We start from the raw sequence: 24183 nt of genomic DNA on the forward strand, positions 1-24183 counted from the left end.
GTGATACAAGAACCAAAAAAACTCATGAATTTTTGCCAACTCTTGATACATTTTATGGCCTTTTGGAACAATTTATAGAAGAAAGTGTATATCTCTGTTTGTTGTGCATTTGAGGAGGCTTCAATCTGGATATATAATGAATAAATGGTAAAAAAAAGCTGCTTAAAAATCAAATACATTCATTGTTGTGGATATAAACATGTTTTTGTTTTAGTCCCAGGTGTGGGATATGAGACTGATTCAGATGATCCACAGCAGCAGACTATTTGCTTTGCCTGCGCTCTGAGAGGAGCTCTTTGCCAGCTGCAGATAAGGTAAATCTTACTCTGGAGAAAGAATAAATGTCAGAACAGAGAGAGTGAAGCTCCAAGAAAGAACAAAGCTGCTGCTGCTTCCTTCTTGCTGCTCCTGCCATCCCAATACCTCCCTTCCTCCACCCTCTGCATGCATGCCCCTCCCCAAGTCCACTGATAGGGGAGGACTTCTTTTCCTTCCTTCTGATCCTAGTCAATTAGGTCTCATCAGGAGTGGCTGCATTGTCTTCTTCTGTGGCCTGGTAATGCTGCTTCCCCCTCAGGGGGAGGTAATTAAAGAGCAGGCCAATCAGTTCATGTCAGAGACAGTCCCTGTTCCTATTACAATGGAACCCACTTGGATACTGAACTGCCATGGGCTACATCTGTGCAGGGTTCTTAAGGTTATCTCCATGCATAGTTTCTTAGTTGGAGTATCAGTCTCAGGAAAGATCCCTGTGCTCAGATTTTTTTGGTTCTATTGCTCCCCTTGTGTAGTTACTGTCCTCTCCAGATCTTAGTGTTTCCCTAAGATTGCCTGCACTCTGCCTAAAGGTTGCCCACAAGTCTCAGCATCTGCATTGATAGTCTGCAGGGCAGAGCCTTTCAGAGGTCCTCTGTGTCAGGCTTCTGACTTGTTCCCTCTTTTCTCCTTCTTCTGATGTCCATTCTCTTTGCCTTTCTGGATAGGAATTGAGCATTTTAGCAAGAGTCCTCCCTCTTGATTAGTTTCTTTAGGTGTACAGATTTTAGTAGTTTGATCCTATATTATATGTCTATATGAGTGAGTATATACCATGTGCATCTTTCTGCTTCTGGGACAGCTCATTCAGGATGATCTTTTCCAGACCCCACAATTTACCTGCAAATTACATTATTTCCTTGTTTGTCATTGCTGAGTAATATTCCATTGTGTAGATATGCCACACAATTTCTGCATCCATTCCTCCACTGAAGGGCATCTGGGCTGTTTCCAGCTTCTGGCTATTACAAATAAGGCTGCTACAAACTTGGTTGAGCAAATGTCCTTACTGTGTATTTGAGTCTCTTTTGGGTATATGCCTAGGAGTGGTATAGCTGGATCTTGAGGAAGCGCTATTCCTAGTTGTCTGAGAAAGCGCCAGATTGATTTCCAGAGTGGGTGTACAAGTTTACATTCCCACCAGCAATGGAGGAGGGTTCTCCTTTCTTCACAACTTCTACAGCATGTGTTGTCTCTTGAGTTTTTGATCTTAGCCATTCTGATGGGTGTAAGGTGAAATCTCAGGGTCATTTTAATTTGCATTTCCCTGATGGCTAATGAGGTTGAGCATTTCTTTAAGTGTATCCTCTGCCGTTCGATATTCCTCTGTAGAGAATTCTCTGTTTAGCTCTGTACTCCATTTTTTTGATTGGATTACTTGATTTTTTTTGCTGTTTAACTTCTTTAGTTCTTTATATATACTGGATATTAGTCCTCTGTCAGATATAGGGTTGGTGAAGATCCTTTCCCAATTATTAGGCAGTCGTTTTGTTTTGACGAGGGTGTCCTTTGCTTTACAGAAGCTTTTCAGTTTCATGAGGTCCCATTTATTGATTGTTGCTCTTAGAGCCTGTGCTGTTGGTGTTCTGTTCAGGAAGTTGTCTCCTGTGCCAATGAGTTCAAGGCTCTTCCCCACTGTTTCTTCTAAGCAGTTTAGTGTGTCTGGTTTTATGTTGAGGTAGACATCCAGTTAGACCGGTACCATTTGTTGAAGATGCTGTCTTTTTTCCATTGAATGGTTTTGGCATCTTTTTAAAAAATCAGATGTCCATAAGTTTGTGGATTTATGTCAGGGTCTTCTATTGATTCCATTGATCCACTAGTGTGTTTCTATGCCAGTACCATGCAGTTTTTAGTATTGTTGCTCTGTAGTACAGCTTGAGATCAGGGATGGAGATATCTCCTAAAATCTTTTACTGTAGAGAATTGTTTTAGCAATTATGGGTGTCTTTTTGTTCCGTATGAAGGTGAGAATTTTTTTTCAAGGTCTGTAAAGAATTGTGTTGGTAATTTGATGGGAATTGCATTGAATCTGTAGATTGCTTTTGGTAATATGGCCATTTTTACTATATTAATCCTGCCAAGCCATGAGCATGGGAGATCTTTCCATCTTCTGATATCTTCTTCTAATTCTTTCTTCAGAAACTGGAATTTTTTTTCATACAAGTCTTTGACTTGTTACATAAGTACACCAAGGTACTTATGTTCTTTTTGGCTATTGTGAAAGGTGTTGTTTCTCTAATTTCTTTCTCAGCTCTCTTGTCTTTAGTATACAGGAGGGCTACTGATTTTTTTTTTGAGTTAATTTTGTATCCCGCCAGTTTGCTGAAGATGTTAATCAGCTGTAGGAGTTCCCTGGTAGAATTTTTGGGGTCACTCAGGTATACTATTGTGGCAGCCTTTTTGGAGTTAATGGCATCTGAGCAGTGGAATTCGGCCTCTTGGCTTTGGCTATTTTCCAAAAGTCCAGTTTCTCATGGACTGACCTTGGTGTTCCTACAGCGGACTGCTTTGACCCTGAGAAACTCTGTGCAACATTAGTAACCAGACAGCAGGCTCTGTGTAACCTTGAGTGAGCTCTCCTATGTTTTGACCAAGTAAAGCTCCTATGTGAGAAACTGCTTGTACTTTTTTGCCTACTTAAGTGTTAACCTTATGTCCATTAAATCGACACCTGGATCAGCATGTAGACTTGGTGTCCTTCTCTTTGTCGCCCTGTCTCTCTCCCAGCCCTCTCTCAGGTGGTATTCAGGTGTCAATGCTGGTCGGTGATATACTATCATATCATCTGCAAATAGTGATAATTTGACTTCTTCATTTCCAATTTGTATCCCCTTGATCTCGTTAATTGTCTTATTGCTCTAGCAAGGACTTCAAGACCAGTATTGAAGAGATATGAAGAGAGTGGGCAGCCTTTCCTTGTTCCTGATTTCAGTGAGAATGATTTAAGTTTCTCTACACTGAGTGTGATGTTGGCGATAGGCTTGCTGTATAATGCCTTTACTATGTTTAGATATGTGCCATGTATCCCTGATCTCTCCAAGACTTTAAACATGAATGGATGTTGGAGTTTGTCAAATGCCTTTTCAGCATATAAGGAGATGATCATGTGGTTTTTCTCCTTCAGGGTGTTTATGTGGTGGATCACATTGACGGATTTCCATATATTGAACCACCCCTGCATGCCTGGGATAAAGCCTACTTGGTCATAGTGGATGATATCTTTGATGCGTTCTTGGATTCAGTTTGCAAATATTTTGTTGAGTATTTTTGCATCGATGTTCACAAGGGATTGGCCTGAAATTATCTTTCTTTGTTGGGTCTTTGTGAGGTTTAGGTACCAAGGTGACTGTGGCTTCATAGAATGAGTTTGGTAGTGTTCCTTCTGTTTCTGTTTTGTGGAATAGTTTGAAGAGTAGTGGTGTTAGCTCTTCTTTGAAGGTCTGGTAGAATAATGTGCTGAAACCATCTGGCACTGGGCTTTTTTTGGATGAGAGACTTTTGTGACAGCTTCTATTTCCTTAGGGGATATAGGACTATTTAATTGGTTTACTTGGTCTTGATTCAGCTTTGGCATGTAGAATTGGTCAAGAAAATTATCCATTTCACTTAGATTTTCAAATTTTGTGGCATATAGACTTTGGCAGTAAGACCTAATTGTTTGGATTTCTTCAGTGTCTGTGGTTATGTCCCCCTTTTCATTTCTGATTTTGTTGATTTGGATAGTTTCTCTCTGTCTTTTAGTTAGCTTGGCTTAAGGGTTTGTCTATCTTGTTGATTTTCTCAAAGAACCAGCTCTTGGTTTCATTGATTCTTTGAATTGTTTTATTTGTTTCTAATTGATTGATTTCAGTCCTGAGCTTGATTATTTCCAGCTGTCTACTCATCTTTGGTGTGTCTGCTTCTTTTTTTTCTAGGGCTTTTAAGTGAGCCATTAATTTGCTTGCATGAGATTTTTCGAATTTCTTCTTGAAGGCACTTAGTGCTATGAACTTTCCTCTTAGCACTGCTTTCATTGTGTCCCACAAGTTTGGGTATGTTGTGCCTTCATTTTCATTGAGTTCTAGGAAGTCTTTAATTTCTTTCATTATTTCTTCACTGACACAGCTGTCATTTAGTAACAAGTTGTTCAGTTTCCATGTGTGTGTAGGCTTTTTGCTATTTCTGTTATTATTGAGGTCCAGCTTTATTCCATGGTGATCAGACAAGATACAAGGGCTTATTTCAATCTTCTGGTATCTATTGAGTCTTGCTTTTTAACCAACTATATGGTCTATTTTGGAGAAGGTTCCATAAGGTGCTGAGAAGAAGGTAAATTCCTTTGTGTTTGGGTGAAAGGTTCTCTAGATGTCCATGAGGTCCATTTGATTCATGATCTCTTTCAGAGTTATTGTTTCTTTATTTAATTTCTGTTTTGTTGACCTGTCATTTGTTGAGAGTGGGGTGTTGAAGTCTCCCACTATTAATGTGTGGGGGTTTATGTGTGGTTTAAGATTTATTAAGGTTTCTTTTACAAATGTGGGTGCCCTTGCATTTGGGGCATAGATGTTCAGGATTGTGATATCTTCCTGGTGGATCTTAACCTTCATGAGTATGAGGTATCCTTCTCTATCTCTTTTGATTAATTTTGCTTGAAAATCTATTTTATTAGATATTACAATGGCTACTCCTACTTTCTTCTTGGATCCATTTGCTTGGAAAACTGTCCTCCACACCTTTACCCACAGGTAATGTCTATCTTTGTGATTTAGGTGTGTTTCTTGTATGCAACAGATTGTTGGGTCTTGTTTACACATCCATTCTGTTAGTCTGTGTTTTTTTTTTTTTTATTGGAGAATTGAATCCATTGATGTTGAGGGAGATTAATGACCAGTGGCTGTTATATCCTTTGATACTGATGTTGGCTATGGAAGTGTGTATGTGTGTTTGTCTACTTTTTGTTTTACTGTAGTGAGGTTATTAATATCCTGTGTTTTCTTGAAAGTAGTTAGTTTTCTTGGGTTGTATTTTTCCTTCTAGTATCTTCTGTAATGCTAGATTTGTGTGTAGGTATTGTTGAAATTTGTTTTTGTCATTGAATATCTTGTTTTCTCTGTCCATGAGGACTGAGAGTTTTGCTGGGTACAGTAGCCTAGGCTGACATCTGTGTTCTCTTAGGGTCTGCATGATATCCCTCCAGGCTCTTCTGGCTTTCATAGTTTCTGTTGAGATGTCAGGTGTGATTCTGATGGGTTTGCCATTATATGTTACTTGGCCTTTTTCCCTTGCAGCTTTTAGTATTTTTCCTTTGTTCCCTATACTTACTGTTTTGATTATTATGTGATGGGAGGATTTTCTTTTCTGGTCTAATTTATTATGTGTTCTCTAGGCCTCTTGTATTCCTATAGGCCTCCCCTTTAAGTTGGGGAAATTTTCTTCAATGATTTTGTTGAAAATATTTTCTGGGCCTTGGAGGAGGGAATCTTATTTTTCCTCTATTCCTATTATTCTTAGGTTTTCTCTTTTTATGTTGTCTTGGATTTTTTGGATGGTTTTTGTCAGGAATTTTTTAGATTTATTATTTTCTTTGATGGATACATTGGTTTCTTCCATTGTATCTTCCACACATGAGAGTCTTTCCTCCTTCTCTTGTAGTCTGTTGGTTATGCTTACCTCTGTAGTTCCTGTTTTCTTTTTTAGATTCTCACTCTCCATGATTTCCTCCATTTGTGTTTTCTTTAATTCTTCCAATTCTATCTTCAGATCTTGAACCGTTTGGGTGATTTCCTTCACCTGTCTGACTGTATTTTCCTGTTTTTCCTTCAATTCCTCCAGCTGTTTATTTGAATATTCCTCTGTTTCTTTTATTTTATTCAGTGATTTAATCATTTCCTCTCTGAACGCCACAAACTATTTGGCTGCATCTTCCTGTATTTCTTTAAGGATGACCATAATCTGATTTATTATATCTTCCCCTAAATCTTTACGCATTTTATTTGCTTCTTCCATTAACCTCTTCATAAGCATAGATGTAAGGTCATCTTCTTGAATTTCATTTATGTTAGGGTGTCCATTGCTTCTTGCCCCTGTATAACTGGGATCTGGGGATGCCATATTGCTTTGCCTTTTGTTGGTTGTCCTTTTTCGCTGGCCTCTACCCATCTGAGATCTGTCTCAGGTGTTATCTCTTAATTTCTGGTCCCTGATGAGTCCTGGGTTGGGGAGAGTCCACTTGGTAGGGTTCTGAAGTTCTCCTCTGCTTTTTGGGTATGGTCAACTGAATGGTGGTGCTTCTCAGGAATTGTCACAGTTCACTTCAGGTCTATGGAACTGTGTGGTAACTGTGGTGTTCAGCAAGGCTCTCCTCTCATCAGGAGAGGTCCTGGTGATGGCTGCCCTGCTGCTGGATTACTTGCTCTGAATTTAGTGTGCAGCAGCTGTTGCTCTTAAGGTGTACTTGTTGGGTGCAGCCCTCTTGAAAAGAACAGGGATTCCCACAGTTTTGTCAGTTTAGCTAGGGATAACTGGTTGATCCTTGGGGCAGTATTTGAGGGCTGCTGTAATGGTTCTCTGGCTTTTGCAGTTCTAAGGATGTAGCTGTGTGCCCCAATGCCCTAGCGGTACTCAATAATGGCGGGTGAGCACAGTGCTCATGCCTGAAGTAGAAGGCTAGAGCCTAGAGTCAGTGTGAATCCAGAAACTCTTGGAGCTGGGTGTCCTGAGCATTGGACCTGATGATCCCCTGCCCCGCTGTGGGGTTTCTTCCTGGCAGGGACACCCAGTCTTTGCTTTGGAGACAACTTTTCTGTCTGTGATGGTGAGTAGAATCCACAGGCACTGACTTATGTGGCTCTGCCTTTCTGCGTTTCTGGGGATTGGGTGCCTGGGTGTCTGCCGAAACTAGGTAAATTTTTCCTGAGACCTTTTCAGGGTGGTGGTATGGCTGAGTGCTCTGAGGTCAGACCAGACATTCCCCTCCCTGTGGGTTTGCACCCGACAGAGAAACTCAGTCTCTGGTGCCCTGGGGTCCACAGTTCTATCTGGGGCAGCAGGTCAGGCACAGGCAGGACTCTGTGCCAGCACCTGGGTCCCCGGCTCTGGCTCTGGGATGGCTCCTGGGCACCTGTGGAACCCCGGGTCTTTTCCAGCAGATGTCTGGATGATCTAAGGTAGGTCCCAATCGTTTCCTGTACAGTGGGGTTATCTCTCGACTGGAAATCTAAGTCTCTGATGTGGTGCCCACAGTTGAGTCTGGGACAGTGACCAGAGCACGCAGGCATGTGGCTCTGGGCTGCCGACCAAGTGCCTGGAGGAACCGGGATCTCTTCCATGGTTTAGCTGGGTGAGTTAAAGCTGATTGAATCCCCCACTGTGGGGTATTCTCTCACCTGGGAGACACAATCACTTGTGTTTTAGGGCTGTGAGTTCTGACTGCTGGTCACTGTGCTGATCCTGCTGTGCTGCTGGTCAGAACAAGAGTCGTCCTGGCGCTGCCATCTTGCCCACCTCCCTATAATATTTCTATTTCCCCTTTTTGTCTAAAGAAAAAAAAGAATGATACTGGTTGCTAATTACATATGGACTAGACATTGTAAGTATATATTTTTTACCTGCTAGTATATAGTCTATTGATGTCAGAAAAAAAGTCCTTTATTTAGACAGGAAGGGGGAAATGTTCCAGGATATTTGATCCCATTGTTAACCCCAAAATTGTGAACTGTAAAACCCTGTTTATTGTTTGGTTTGTTTGAGCAAAAATGCACACCTTTAATCCACGAACATTCTGTTTATTGTAAACAGGTGATGATGAGATTCATCTAGCCCTAGAAAACACCTTTAATCCAAGAGCTTTCTGTAAACAGGATTTAATAAGGTTAACCCTAGATCAAGAAGTAGAGCAAGAAACCAGTTGACAGATTAAAGAGTAGGAGTGACTTTGAGTTGAGAGGTATATAAAACAGCATGGAGAAGAAAGCTTCAGCTTCTCAGCTCCCTGGATTTTAGGCATTTGAGTTAGCAAACCTTTGGCCTTGTATCCCCCCCCCCCTCTTCCTTTTGCTCCAGGCTGTCAGCTGAACTATTGAGCCTTTGGGTTTTTTCCATTCAGACCTGAGCTGAGAAGGAAAGTTAGCTGGTTACTTTCTCTGTCTAATCTGAGCAGATTTTCAGCCCCCCCCCCAAAGAATACATTATTGTAAGAAAAACCTTTTAAAAAATAATCCCACCAATTGAACAAAATGGAGATATTGGTGGAATGGTGACAGAGCCCTTAGGGAAATTTGTAACAATGCAGGCACTTTTTACAACATCTAAGGAGTTATTTACTACACTGCAAAATAAAACCCTTGTTATAAAACTGATGATAATTAAAGCCCTATTGATTTAGGTAATTATACTAACACCTTTAAGACCATTAAGAATGACAAGAGAAAATAAACCCATTTAAAAATATTTCAACTCAAAATTCTTAGATAATTTCAATTATTAGTTTCATTCATACAGGAAATGATATAAGGCCAAGTGCTATAATTAATACTTAATATTTCTTAAATCCCATTTCTGAGGTAAATATTAATCATGCAATCTCTTATTTATTTGTCAGAAATCATCAAATAGTGCTTATCATTTTAGAAATGAGATAACTGAAACAATTTGTTTAAGCATTTTTTAATCCAAAATCCCAATGAAAATTTGTACAGTTAACTAAAGGATATCTTATCTTCTCTGCTTCCTGTATGAGCTCTGTGTTTGTAATAGACCATTGCTGTATGAAGCAGATTTAATTAGGTTGAATATGTTTTCCAAAAATAACAACTCTGTACAATGTGAATATCTTTACATTTCGCATACAGAGTTTCGGTGAGAACATGTAAGGTGTTTGATCACTATACCATCTTCTTTTTACTGGTATTTTTATTTTGGCTCTCAAACAATCTTAGTATAGAAAGAATTGTTTCTGTCACTATTTTATGCCTATAAATCCCTTTCTAATGTAATGTAGGAGTAATCTAAATGAGTGTATATCCAGAATATCACAATGCAAATCCCATGAAGTGTATATACTTTTATAGAAATATCAGTCTCGGTTTTAATTACTTATTTCTTAATAATTAAATACTTTGTCTATTTCTATTTCTATTATTTATTTTTTTAAATTTATTGTGTCTGTTTCCAATATATTTTAATATAAACAATGAAGACCATATGCCATGATACTGATATTTACGTGGACATAGTTATCTAAAAATAAACTTATTTCAAAGATGACTGGTTTGGGGGCCAGTAAATGACTCAGTGGATAAAGGTACTTTCCAAGTAAGACTACTGAGTACTTATTTCTTATGGTACAGAAAATTGTATGTGTGTACTCAAGCACACATGCATGTAGAGAAAAGGTCAGGAATCAAAACATATTTTGGATTCATTAAAGTACCGGATGATACAACCATTTTCTTGAACATATTTCAGTGGTATTATTTACCGGTACCTACATGTGAAGATGCATATTTAAACATCTCCTAAAAAATCTACAAAATGGAAAATAATTAAAAGGCAGAAGTAAAAGAAAACAACCTTCCTGGACCCCATAGGCTCAGATATTTGAATATTTGATTTCAAGTTGGTGTACTGTTTAGAAAGAATTAGGAAGAATTGCCTTGTTAATGGAAGGATGGCCTTGTTGGAGAAGGTGTGTTACTGGGAGTGGGCTTTGAGGTTTCAAAATCCCACACCATTGCCAGTTAGAACTCTCTGCTATTCCATGTATGTGGACCTATCTGCATTGCCCCCGTGGCACGCCTGGGTTGGCTACCCAGAGGCTATTTAAGCTGTGGGCTGGCTTTCCCCGGGGTCCGAGGATTGTTCAATGTTCCTGAATAAACTGCATTGAAAAAGAAAAAAAAAAATGTAAAATCTCTAGAGAGAGGTTTTGATATTAAAGAAGACAACTATTTTTTGTGTTGAAGAAAATGGAAGAAAAAAAAAAAAGAACTCTCTGCTAAAAAAAATAAAATAAAATAAATAATAAATAAATAAATAAAATAAACTCTCTGCTGCTTGCTTGTGGATGAGATGTATTGGTCTCAACCACTGCTCCAGTACCATGCCTGCCTGCTGCCATTTGCTCCCAACCATCATGGTCATAGACTAAATCTCTGAAACTGTAAAGAAGCCCCCAATTAAATAGATTCCTATTATAAGTTGCTTTAGTCATGGTGTCTTTTCACAGCAATAGAAAAGTAATGAAATCAAGCATGTGGAACAAAAGTAAACCCTAAACCAAAACGCCACTCTCAATACCCAATTATGAACTAAACTCCAACCATGCTCAGGTCATAAATCACAATGAAACTCACTGGGCCACATACAAAAAGAGGAAATGAAACTAGAAGGTGACTTGGAATTCAGTTGGCAAGGGAGGAAGAGAAGAGGGCTGGATGAGGTGAAAATAATTATATTCATTATATAAGTATATGAAACTGTCAAGCAATAACAGTCCTACTAAGTATCTGTGTAAAATTATATTTTATTTTAAACAATTATATATATATATGTACATATATATGTATATTATGGCAGATATGCTATTTACATTATTTTAGAAAACCCAATATATTATTTTTAGTATTTAAAATGTTAAAAGAATGACATTCACTGCACTGCATCCTTATTATTTTAAACTTAAAATCTCTATCCAGACAGAGATTACCATTCAAACAGAATTTACTGTATATGAACACTAGTGTTTGGTTGATCTTTTGGTTTAAAGTCTTAGCTATCTGGATCTATTGGCTTCCCATTTGAATTAAAATGTTCAGCATCTTAATTGTTATGAGATTTTTCTGTCTTCTTTGAAGAAAATTCTTCAAGAGAGATAAGATTCAAGACAGCCTAAGAGAAGCTCCTCGTGTTCACCGATGTCACAAAGAACCAGAGAAAGAAAAGAGTCACCACATTTTAACTGATCAAGACAGAATACTGCAACTGGGGAAGGGAATAAGGAGCACCTCAATGGTACATCAACATAAGACAGCAACAGAGTAACTGTTACACTGTAAGTGTAACCATGGCTCCTTCACTAGAGAAGGACTCTACAATTTCAGAGAAAGGTAACCTGGAGCACCTTAATAATTTCCTCTATTAATGCTGGAGACTGATTTTAATAACTATAGAATTACACCAAAGTTCTTCCAAAATGTTCATGCAAATCATCTTCAAAAGAGCTACCCCAAGGATGCACAACACAATCAGTAGACAATACAGAGACTGGACAGACAACACAGAGAGTAGACAAGACAACACAGAGAGTGGACTGATAACACATATAATGGACAAAAAAAAAAAAAAGATTACAGCTAGCTTTCTTAGGACTTGGCCAATATCACAAATTTTCATATGTCACCAAAAGATATCTTTGCCTACCAAACCCTCTTATACCAAAAAGGTGGGGAGGATTATTTTTGCCATTTGAAGTGTTAATTTACTTTGCTATGGTTTAATGTCTATTGAAAGAAATTTAAGTTTGTTTTGTGTAATTATTTTATGTTGACAGAAATTTAAGTTATTTAGTGTTGTATATTGATAGAAATTTATGGTTATTTGTGTAAATTTGTTATTTTGTATTATATATTGATATAAATGTAAAGTTATTTTGTATAAACCTAAGTCATTTAGTATTGTATATCAATAGAAATTTAAGATGTTTTATGTAAAAATTCTACCAGAGAACTCCTTCAGCTGATAAACACCTTCAGCAAAGTGGCTGGATACAATATTAACTCAAAAAAAACCTGAAACCCTCCTGTATACAAAAGACAAAAAGGCTGAGAAAGAAAGTAGGGAAATAACACCCTTCACAATAGTCACTAATAAATACAGTACCTTGGTGTGACTCTAACCAAGCAGGTGAAAGACCTGCATGAAAAAAAAAATAATGTCTCTGAAGAAAGAATTTGAAGAAGATATCAGAAGATGGAAAGATCTCCCAGGCTCATGGATTGGTAGGATTAACATAGTGAAAATGGCTATCCTCCCCAAAACAATCTACAGATTCAATGCAATTCCCATCATAATACCAACACAAATTTTTACAGACCTTTGAAAGAACAATTCTCAATTTCATTTGGAAAAATGAAAGGCACAGAATAGCTAAAACAATACTGTACAATAAAAGATTTCTGAATGTTATCTCCATCAGTGATCTAAAGCTCTACTACAGAACAAGAATAATAAAAAATGGCACTGGCATAGAAACAGATGGTAGAAAAATGGAATCATATAAAAAAACCCAGAAATAAACCCACCAATATATGGAAACTTAATTTTTGACAAAAAACCCAAACCATACAATGAAAAAAATAAAAAAGATAGCATTTTCAACAAATGGTGCTGGTCTAACTGGATGTCTATATGTATAAAAATGTAAATACACCCATATTTATCAACCTTCCCAAAGTTAAAGTCCAATTGTATTAAAGACCATAACATAAAACCAGACACATTAAATACAGTAGAGGAAAAAGTGAGGAAGGGCCTTGACCTCATTGGCACAGGGGACAACTTCCTGAACAGAACATCAGCACAGGCTCTAAGATCAGCAATCAATAAATGGGACCTCATGAAACTGAAAAGCTTCTGTAAAGCAAAGGACACTGTCATCAGAACAAAATGACAGCCTACAGTCTGGATAAAGTTCTTCACCAACCTTACAACTGTCAGGGAGCTAATATCCAGAACATATAAAGAACTCAAGATGTTAAACACCAGAAAACCAAGTAATCCAATTAAAATATGGGGTACAAAGCGAAACAGAAATCTCAATAGAGGAATATTGAATGACAGAGAAGTACTTAAAAAATGCCCACAATCATTAAGTCATTTGGGAAACGCAAATCAAAACCACCGTGAGATTTCACATCACAGGCATAAAAATGGCTAAGATCAAAAACTCAAGGGATGATAAATACTGGAAAGAATGTGGAGAAAGGGAAATCCTTCTCCATTGCCTTCCAGCAATGTAACATTTTACAACCACGTTGGTAACCAATCTTGTGCTTTCTCAGAAATTGAGGAGTAGTGCAACCTCAAGATCCAGCTCTACCACTCCTAGGCGTATACCCAAAAGATGCCCCACCATTCAATAAGGATATTTACTCTACTCACTTCATAGCGGCTTTATTCATAATAATCAGAATCTGGAAACAACCTAGATGTCACTCAGCCAAATAATGTATACAGAAATTGTGGTACATTTACACAATGGAATATTTTAATGGAAAATATTAAATATTTTAAAATATTTAATATTTTTAATATTAAAAAATATTTTATTATTTTTTAATAATAAAAACTAAGAAATCTGAAACTTTCAGGCAAATGATGGGAACTAAAAAAGAATCATGCTGAGTGAGGTAACCCAGAAGCAGAAAGACACATACGGTATATATTCACTTGTAAGTGGATATTAGCCATATAATACAGGATAAACATAGTAAAATTGATAGTCCTAAAGAAGCTAAACAACAAGGAAGAAACTAGGGAAGCAGCTGAAAACTCATTCAAAAGGGTAAACAGGATAGACATCAGAAGTAAGAGAAGACAAGGAACAGGACAGGAGCCTTCTACAGAGGATCACAAAAAGACTACTCACCAGGGTATCAAAAAAGAAACTGAGACTCATAGCCAAACTTTGGGCAGAGTGCAAGAACCTTCATGGAAAAAGAGGGAGATGGAAAGACCTGGAGGGACACGGATGCTACAAGGAGACCAACGGAGCCAAAAATCCTGGGCCAAGGGGGGGCCTGCAGAGACTGATACTCCAACCAAGTACCATGCATGGAGAGGACCTAGATCCCTGTTGAAATGAAGCTCATTGGCTGCACAGTCTCCAAGTGCATTTCCTAGTAGGAGGTACAGGTGCTGTCTCTGACATGAACTCAGTGGCCAGCTCTTTGATCACCTCCCTCTGTGGGTACAGCATTGCCAAGCCACAGAGGAAGATGATGGAACCAGCCCAGTTAAGACCTTATATGCTGGGGTCAGATAGAAGGAGAGGAGGTCCTCCCCTACCAGTGGACTAGGGAAGGGGCATAGGGGGAGAAAAGGGAGGGTGGGGGGTGGATAGTACTGGGAGGAGACGAGGGAGATGCCTACAGCCAGAATATTAAGTGAATAATTTTTAATAAATAAATAAATTTTAAATAATTCACGGTTACTTAGTGTACCTATTGTATATCAATGGAAATTTAAGGTTACTTCGTATGACTATGGTTTACTGTGTTGTACATAAACAACTCATTTAAAAATATGATGTAATTAATTCCCTCCCTCCCACACCCCCACTGTGGGCAACATAAGTATCCCTGGGACAGAGTTCTCAACATTGAACCCACTGTTCTGTGGCCCTTCCTGTAGAGTCCAGCAAAATACTTCCTGGAAACAATTCCTGGAGCCAATATGGTGCAGACAGACCTATCTGAGCTCTTGGAGCACATTACCAGGACAGGCCTGTGGGCCACTGCACTATTCATGGATTCTGTGCAAGTGCACTGTGCCTGCAGACCACACCTGCAGCACAACCTGTGCTTATGCTCCTCCCTGCCAGCAGGCACACTTCTAAGCATACTCCTGAGCTTAACACACATGAGCCTGTGACCTTCCTCCCTTAGCTGCATCTGAAACAGCCACATCCACTCTCAAACTGGTGGACCTCTCTCATCTGCCTGAAGAATACTCCAGGCTTCAGAGACTGATGGACCCAATCTACAGAACAGGCTACTGGAACAAACAGCAAAGGCTACAGAAAATCAAGTGGTGGGAGGTCGACATAAGAACATATCCAACAAAAATCAGGACATTATAGCCTCACCAGTGACCCCAAAAATTAATGGATATTTTAATTCAGCAGAAACACTGGAAAATGATTTTAAAGCTCTGCTTATTCAGTTATTAGAGGCACATAAAGAAGAAACTAACAAAAAAAATTAGAAGCCATCATGGAAAGACAGGAATCCACATTCAATCAGATGAAGGAAATGGTGCAAGACATGAAAAGAGAATTAGGATCAATAAAGAAAGCACAAACAGAAAAAACTCTGGAGCTGGAGAAATTAGAGATCATGAACCACAAAGATAAGCATCAGCAACAGAGTAAAAGAGATGAAAGAGAGAATCTCAGGCACTGATGATACAATTGCAGAAAATGATACATCTCTCAAAGAAAAAATAAAATCTGAAAAGTTCCAAACATAAAACATCCAAACAATCAAGGACGCCATGAAAAGATAAAATCTAAGAATAATAGAAATAGACAAAAAAGAAGACTCCAGGTCCAGGGTCCAGAAAATATTTTCAAGAAAATCATAGAAGAAAAAAATTTCCAATTTAAAGAAAGAACTGTCCTTAACCATACAAGAAGCTTACAGAACACCAAATATACTATACCAGAAAAGAAACTCCTCATGTCACATAATAGTCAAAACACAGGGACTATTTCTAACAGGAACTCGATGACTGGCTCTTTGGTCTCCCCACCCCCGAAGGGAGGAGCAGTCCTGTTAGGCCACAGAGGAGGGCTTTGCAGCCAGTCCTGAAGATACCTGATAAAACAGGATCAGATGAATGGGGAGGAGGTCCCCCCCATCAGTGGACTTGGAAAGGGGCACGGTGGAGATGAGGGAGGGAGGGAGGGACTGGGAGGGAATGAGGGATCGGGACACGGCTGGGATACAGAGCTAATAAAATGTAACTGATAAAAAAAAATAGTCAAAACACTAAATCTATAGAACCAAGAAAAAAATATTAAAAGCACAAGGGAGAAAGGCCAAGTAAAATATAAAGTTAGACCTCTCAGAATCACACCAGACTTCTTAACAGAAACTATGAAAGACAGAAGGGCCTGAGCAGATGTAACCCATACTCTAAGAGAACAAATACATCACACCACACTACTATAATGAGCAAAACTTTCAATCAACATAAGTGGAGAAAACAAAATACTACAAGACAAACTTGAACTTAAACAATATATACACAGCAACCCAGTCCTACAGAAGATTCTAGAAGGAAAAACTCCAATATAATAAAATGAACTATACCCAAGAAAACACAGGATATCACCTTGCAACAAAGTATCAAAAGCAAACAAGCACACAAACACACTGTCACCACCAACTCCCCAATAAAAGGAGCTAACATTCATTGGTCACTATTATCTATCAACATCAATGGATTCAACTCTTCAATAAAAAGACACAGACTAACAGAATGGGTGCAGAAACAGGATCCAACATACTGCTGCATCTGGGAAACACACCTCTGAGACAAAGACACACACTACCTCAGAGTAAAGGGCTAGAAAAAGGTTTTTCAAGCAAATGGATCCAGAAAACAAGCTGGATTATCTATCCTAATATCTAAAAAAAGAGACCTTCAGCCAAAATTAATAAAAAAAAATATGAGGAGGGGCACTTCATTCTCATCAAAGGAAAAATCCACCAGGAGGACATAACAATCCTGAACATTTATGCCCCAAATATAATAGCACCTGCATTTGTAAATGAAACATTAGTAAAGCTGAAATCACACATTGATCTTAACATCTTAACAGTGGAAGACTTCAATACTCCACTCTCACCAATGGAAAAATCATCTAGACAGAAGGTAAATAAGGAAATAATGATACTTACAGACATTCAAAATCAAATGGACTTAATAGATGCTACAGAACTTTTCACCCAAACTCAAAAGAGAATAATTTCTTCTCAGCACCACCAGGAACCTAATCCAAAATTAACCATATACTAAGACACAAAGCAAGCCTCAACAGATACAAGAAGATGGAAATAATCCCTTGTATCATCTCAGACCACCATGGCCTAACACTAGACCTCAAAAACAACAGAAATAACAAAATCCTACATACACATGGAAACTAAACAAGTCTTTATTCAATGACAGGTTGGTCAAGGAAAAATGAAAAAAGAAATTAGAGACTTCCTAAAATTCAATGAAAATGAAGAAACAACTAACCTAAACTTACAGAACACAATTAAAACAGTGCTAAGAGGAAAGTTCATAGCATTATGTGCCTCTACAAAGACATTTGAGACATTTCATTTAAGCAACTTAATGGCATACCTAAAAGCCCTAGGGGAAAAAAAGAAGCAGACACACACAAGAGGAGTAGACAATATGAAATAGTCAAACCAAGAGCTAAAATTAATTAATTAGAAACAAAAAAAAAAAAACAATTCAAAGAATAAATGAGACCAAGAGCTGGTTCTTTGAGAAAATCAACAAGGTAGACAAATCCTTTGCTGAACTCAATAAAAGGTAGAGGGATACTATCCAAAGCAGCAAAATCAGAAATGACAAGGGGGACATAACAGACACTGGGGAAATAAAAAAAAATCATTAGGTCTTACTACAAAGGCCTAAGTGCCACAAAATTTGAAAATATAAATTAAATGGACAATTTTTTAATAGATTCCATTACCAAATTTAAATCAAAATCAGGTAAATAGTTCAGAGTCATATATTGACCAAGGAAATAGAAACAGCCATCAACAGTCTCCCTTCCTAAAACAGCCCAGTGCTAACTGGTTTCAGCACAGAATTCTACCAGACCTCCAAAGAAGAACTAACTCCAATTCTCTTCAAACTATTCCACAAACAGTAACGGAAAGAACATTACCAAACTCATTCTATGAAGCCAAAGTCATCTTGATACCTAAACCACACAAACACCCAACTACAAAAGAGAATTTCAGACCTATCTCTCTTATGAACGTTAATGCAAAAATACTCAATAAAATACTCACAAACTGAATCTAAGAACAAATAAAGATTTCATCCACCATGAACAAGTAGGTTTCATTCCAGTCATGCAGGGGTGGTTCAATATACAGAAATCCATCAATGTAATCCACCACATAAACAAACAGAAGGAAAAAAAAAACCCACACATGATCATCTCCTTAGATGCCGAAAAAGCAGTTGACAAAATCCAACATCTGTTCATATTTAAAGTTTGGAGAGATCAGGGCTACAAGGCACATACCTAAACATAGTAAAGACAATCACAGCAAGCCTATAGCCAACATCAAGGTAAATGGAGAGAAACTTAAATCAATCCCACTGAAATCAGGGACAAGGCAAGGCTGCCCACTCTCTCCGAATTTCATCAACATAGTATCTGAATTCCTAGCTAGAGCAATAAGAAAACTAAAGGAGATCAAGAGAATACACATTGAAGAAAGTCAAAGTATCACTATTTGCAGATGATATGATAGTATACATGAGTGACACAACAATTCTACTAAAGAACTCCTTCAGCTGATAAGCACCTTCAGAAAAGTGGCTGGATACAAAATCAACTAAAAAAAAAAAAAAAAAAGAAATCAGTAGCCATCCTATATACAAAAGACAAAAGGGCTGAGAAAGAAATTACAAATAGAAATTACAATAGCCACTAATAACATAAAGAAGTTTGGTGTGACTTTAACTAAGCATCTGAAAGACCTGTTTGAAAAATCTTCAAGTCTCTGAAGAATGATATTGAAGATAATATCAGAAGATGGAAACATCTCCCATGCTCATGGATCAGTAGGATTAACAAAGTGAAAATGGCCATCCTACCAAAAGCAATCTACAGATTCAATGCAATTCTCATCAAAATATCAACACAATTCTTACAGACCTTGGAAGAACACTTCTCAATTTAATAAGGAAACACAAAAATCAAGAATTGCCAATACAGTCCTGTACAATAAGAGATCTTCTGAATGTCTCTCCATCTCTGATCGCAAACTGCACTATAGAACAACAGTAATAAAAACTGAATAATTCTGCCATAGAAACAGAATGGTGGAACAATAGAAGACCCAGAAATAAACCCACACACCTACAGATACTTCATTTTTGACAAAGAAGCCAAAACCATATAGTAGAAAAAAGACAGCATCTTCAACAAATGGTGCTGAACTGGATGTCTACACATAGAAAAATGAAAATATATCCATATTTATCACCCTGCACAAAACTAAATTCTAAGTGGATTCAAGACCTCAACATAAATCCAGACACACTAAACCTGTTAGAAGAAAAAGTGGGGAATACCCTAGAACTCATTGGCACAGGAGACAAAGTCCTGAACAGAACACCAACAGCACAGGCTCTAAGATCAAAAATCAATAAATGGGACCTCGTGAAACTGCAAACATAAGAAATTAAACATCAACGAACCAAGTAATCCAATTAAACTAAAAACCTTCTGTAAAGCAAAGGACACTGTTGTCTGAACAAAATGACAGCCTACAGATTGGGAAATAATCTTCACCAACCCTATATCTGAAAGAGGGCTAATATCCAGAGTATATAAACAAAAAAAATTAAACATCAACAAATCAAGTAATCCAATTAAAAAATGGGGTACGGAGCTAAACAGAAAATTCTCAATAGAGGAATATATAGAATCGCAGAGAAACACTTAAAGAAATGCTCAACCTCCTTAGTCAGCAGAGAAATGCAAATCAAAACAACACTGAGATTTCACCTTACACCCAGGAATACAGAATGGCTAAGAACAAATACTCAATTGATGACACATGCTGAAGAGGACATGGAGAAAGGGGAACACTCCTATATTGCTGGTGGGAATGTAAACTTGTACAACCACTTTGGAAATCAATCTGGCACTTTCTCAGACAATTAGGAATAGTGCTACCTCAAGATCCAGCTATAACACACCTAGCCATATGTCCAAAATATGCTCAAGTATACAACAAGGACATTTGCTCAGTTATATCTGTAGCACCTTTATTCTCAATAGCCAGAAGCTGGAAACAACCTAGGTGTTCCTTAACTGACGAATGGATATAGAAATTGTGGTACATTTACATAGCGGAATACTACTCAGCTATTATAAGCAAGGAAATCGTAAAATTTGCAGGCAAATGGTGGGTACTAGAAAAGATCATCCTGAGTGAGGTAACCCAGAAGCAGAAAGACACACATGATATATTCTCACTTATAAGAGTGTATTAGACACATAATATAATGATCGACAGAATATAGCCTTCCTTAACATACTCCAGGACAGAATTTTGATGGTGCAAGGGATATAAGGACTCACTTAAAAAGGGTGCATAGGAAAAAGTGACCTCTGAAGGAAGGTAGAGAAAATGCTCCGAAACACCAATTCAAGAGACACAGGCTTTATTCTTGGTGAAAAGGCATAAATTCAGAGGATGAGTGGTAAAGTTTTAGGATTATACAAGGAATGAGTATTGTGGAAAACAGAAAGAAAAGGAGAAGTATGCTGTTCTCAGGCAAGAAAATGCAAACTATGAGGGATGCTCCAAAATAAGTGGCAATGAAATGTAAACAAATTTTAAGCATGTGTATACTTTGCCATTGTCCAGTCAATGTATTCATTGTTTATCTTAAAGTGAAGTCAAAGAAAAAAAAATCAGTAAGGAATCTACCAGAAAGCTGGTTAAATTTAAAAATAATTGGAAGAAAATAAAGGCAATAACTACATACTAAAATTTCCTCTGTTTTTCAAATTGAAAAATTTAAAATTAGGAAACAAATTCAATTTCTATATTATACAAAAATTATCCTATACATAATAGCTAAGTATATTATTTAGAATAATAGTGATACTATATTTTTGTCCTGTATACGAGTTTTATTTACATTTTTAATCACTATGATAAATGTCATTTAAGAAGCCAATGGTCTTCAACTGAAAGATAACTATTACCAGTATTTAGTTCCTCTAAAAACTGTCCATCTATAGATCTAATGTAATTAAAGTCATTATTATAGGAAATTCTTTTGAAACTTGATGAAAAAAAATGTTTCAATATTTTTCTCTAGGATATGTAGATATTTAGTGGGAATAATTTAAAATATGTAGAGAATGAAGAGATTAACAAAAATGCCAGGGCTTAAATTCTGAGAATTTTTGTGTCAATGTTCACCAGATAAAAGTTTCCTTAACTCTCTTTTCTTTTTTTATTATTAATGTTTATTTTTTATATTAATCACAGGTTATTTACTTTCCCATCCGTAGTCCCCTCCCTCATTCCCTCCCAATCCCACCTTTCCTCCCTCATCTTCTCCCCTGCCCTTCCCCAAGTCCACCGATAGGGAAGGTCCTCCTCCCCTTCCATCTGACCCTAGCTTATCAGGTCTCATCAGGACTGGCTGCAATGCCCTCCTCTGTGGCCTAGCAAGACTATTCCTCCCTCAGAGGAGGGGGAGGGGGAAGGTAAAGGAGCCAGTCTTTGAGGTCATGTCAGAAATAAGTTGATTCTTTGTGTGATTATTGTATCAAGGTAATACTGATTTCAAAAGGAACTTTTTGAAATTATTCCTTCATTTTATATTTTGTGGAATAGTTTGTGAAGTATTGGTGTTTGTTCTTATTTAAAAGTCTGGTAAGATACTGCAGTGAATTTGAATGGATTTATTACTTTATATGCGGGACAATAACACCTGTTGGTGACATCACAGTCTATCAAATAAACACTCCAGCACCAGTAATGAATCAAATATTGAGTTGTTAGCCAGGAGGTTCCCATACCACCCCTACAAACATTGCAGGCTACTGCCTTTGATACTGGTTAACCTTCAGAACTTGGTGGTAATACCCTAATACTGAAGGCACCACATACCTGAGTCATAGAACATGGAAAAAATAAAGTTGGTAAGAACCAAGAAAGTTTATCTCTACTGGACACCTTTCATAGTGCTAAAAGATGCTACGCATGCTACCAGAATAGAAGTAATCATCAGTTACACCCAGCTATGAACCCTGCTAGCAACAAAAATGACTGGTCTGGCAAGACATGCAATAGAGGCTTGAATCTCACGAGAGTAATCAACCAATTTTTTATTTGATATAAATCCTTCTTCCACAACATGAAACTCATACCTAGCACTAATATCAGGCTAACAACCCAGGGGTAGACATGTCATAGGTCATAGGGTAGACCCTACTACTGATATTCTGCTAAATTGATTAGTATTAATCTTATTCTTAGTAACTTATCATTATACCCATAGGTTAATGTATCCTTTAACCTTTACCTAAGAAGCTTTTATGTGAAGTTGATAATGATTAACACAGTGACTAACAAGTGGAGTAGTGAAAAGAATAAAAGACTGCAGAATGTTCAGCACCTAAAGAGAACATACATCCTGCACTCTCCTTGCAATGCTTAGAGATCATAGTGAAAGAAGATCAGAAAGAGTGTAAGAGCCAGAAGTGGTGGGCTATACGGAAACAGTATATTCCAGACAAAGCAAGGAAGCTAGACATAAGAACTCACAGTGGTTGTCAGAGCGCACATAAAACCTGGAGAAGCACAAGCCTGACCAAATCCCAGCATGAAGAGGTGAGTTGTGCATGAGGTTCCTGCAGTAGCCAAAATGCTATTGGCAATTCCTGATGGGAGAGGAAGAGACAATTTTCTCTAAGAAGCCTGATATGTTGATCCTGGTACAGTGGAAGGCCAGATATCCAAGAATATTTGAGTAGCATAAATTGGTCTTGAAGAATTAAACACACACACACACACACACACACACACACACACAATTGGGTAGGAGGAGGGAACGGTTGTGTGGCTCTGGGAAAAGTTGGGAAATGGGAGTTAAATATGGCTAAAACAGGTATGAAATTCTGCAATGCGTATCAACAGAATAAAGGTAAGATTCAAAGAGGCACACTGGGAAAAATAGCAACAAAATGAGAAGTATTATTCATGGAAAAAAAATAAATGGGCTAACTGAATAATTTTTTTATTACACAGAAAAGCAATATATGCTTGGACGAATAATGAAAGTTGCTAATATACAGAAATATTTAAATCTTATTCAATACAGAACATATTCAAATGCAAATCAATTTTCACAATGTGAAAATACTATGCAGAATCGATTGAGGAAACTTTTATAGAAAGTGGATTATATAGGCAATAAACTGGAATATTAAATAGATAGAAATATAAATACTGCTACAAATATAAAATTGTTACTTGGCAATAAAGCATTTTTATTCTATTATAAATATCAAATTTCTTTGTGCACATATCAATCATATTTTGGTAATTTTTAATATTTTCTAAGAACTGTCAAAAAATAACATTTCAAAGTTTATATATATAAATTTTTCAAAATTTCTGTAATGAATTTTATTCCCATAAAAACTGTGAAGGTAAGGTATACATTAGGAGTTTCATTAAAGTATAAAGTAAAAGAAAAACTAGAAAAAATTTTATGGCCATTTTTTAAATAAGTACCTTCTTGGTTATGAATTATACTGAGTATTTCAATCTTTAAATTATATACTGTCTCTCTCTCTCTCTCTCTCTCTCTCTCTCTCTCTCTCTGTGTGTGTGTGTGTGTGTGCATGCTACAGCATAAGTTGTATGTAGAGGTTAGAGAAAAAAATTGCAAAAGTTCTTTTTTCCCATTACAACATGAGTGTCCTAGGGCTCAAACTCATGTTAACAGGCTTGCTGGCAAATGCTTTTATTCACTGACCATCTCATGGGCCTATATTTTAGCTTTTTAATGGCTATTTCTACTCCCTCTACTGTGGACTAGTGATTTATTCCTTGTAATACATTATAAAGAAATAGAAATGGAAGACCCAAAGTCAGAGATAAAAAGTTCACCAAGTTCACTGGATTCCACTTAAATTTTTTTTCTAAATTTCTATTTTCTCAATTCAACAACAACAATAATAATAATAACTTATCCATGGAGTTATATAAAATTAGACATATCTGTGAGAAATGAGTTTCTGATCTGGCTTATCTTTGTTCTCTCTTGAAAAGGCCTAACTCTAGTGAATAGAATACTTTTATTTTTTGTTTT

At 37.3% G+C, this 24183-nt stretch overlaps 1 protein-coding gene across 1 annotated transcript in view; it reads right to left on the reverse strand.

The window, feature by feature from the left end:
- Positions 1-24183, reverse strand: part of Cfap47 (cilia and flagella associated protein 47) — a 446261-nt gene that overhangs the window by 26285 nt on the left and 395793 nt on the right. The window lies entirely within an intron of this gene.

This window comes from Meriones unguiculatus, chromosome X (assembly GCF_030254825.1).
Source record: "Meriones unguiculatus strain TT.TT164.6M chromosome X, Bangor_MerUng_6.1, whole genome shotgun sequence".
In the NCBI taxonomy this organism is placed as follows: Eukaryota; Metazoa; Chordata; class Mammalia; order Rodentia; family Muridae; genus Meriones; species Meriones unguiculatus.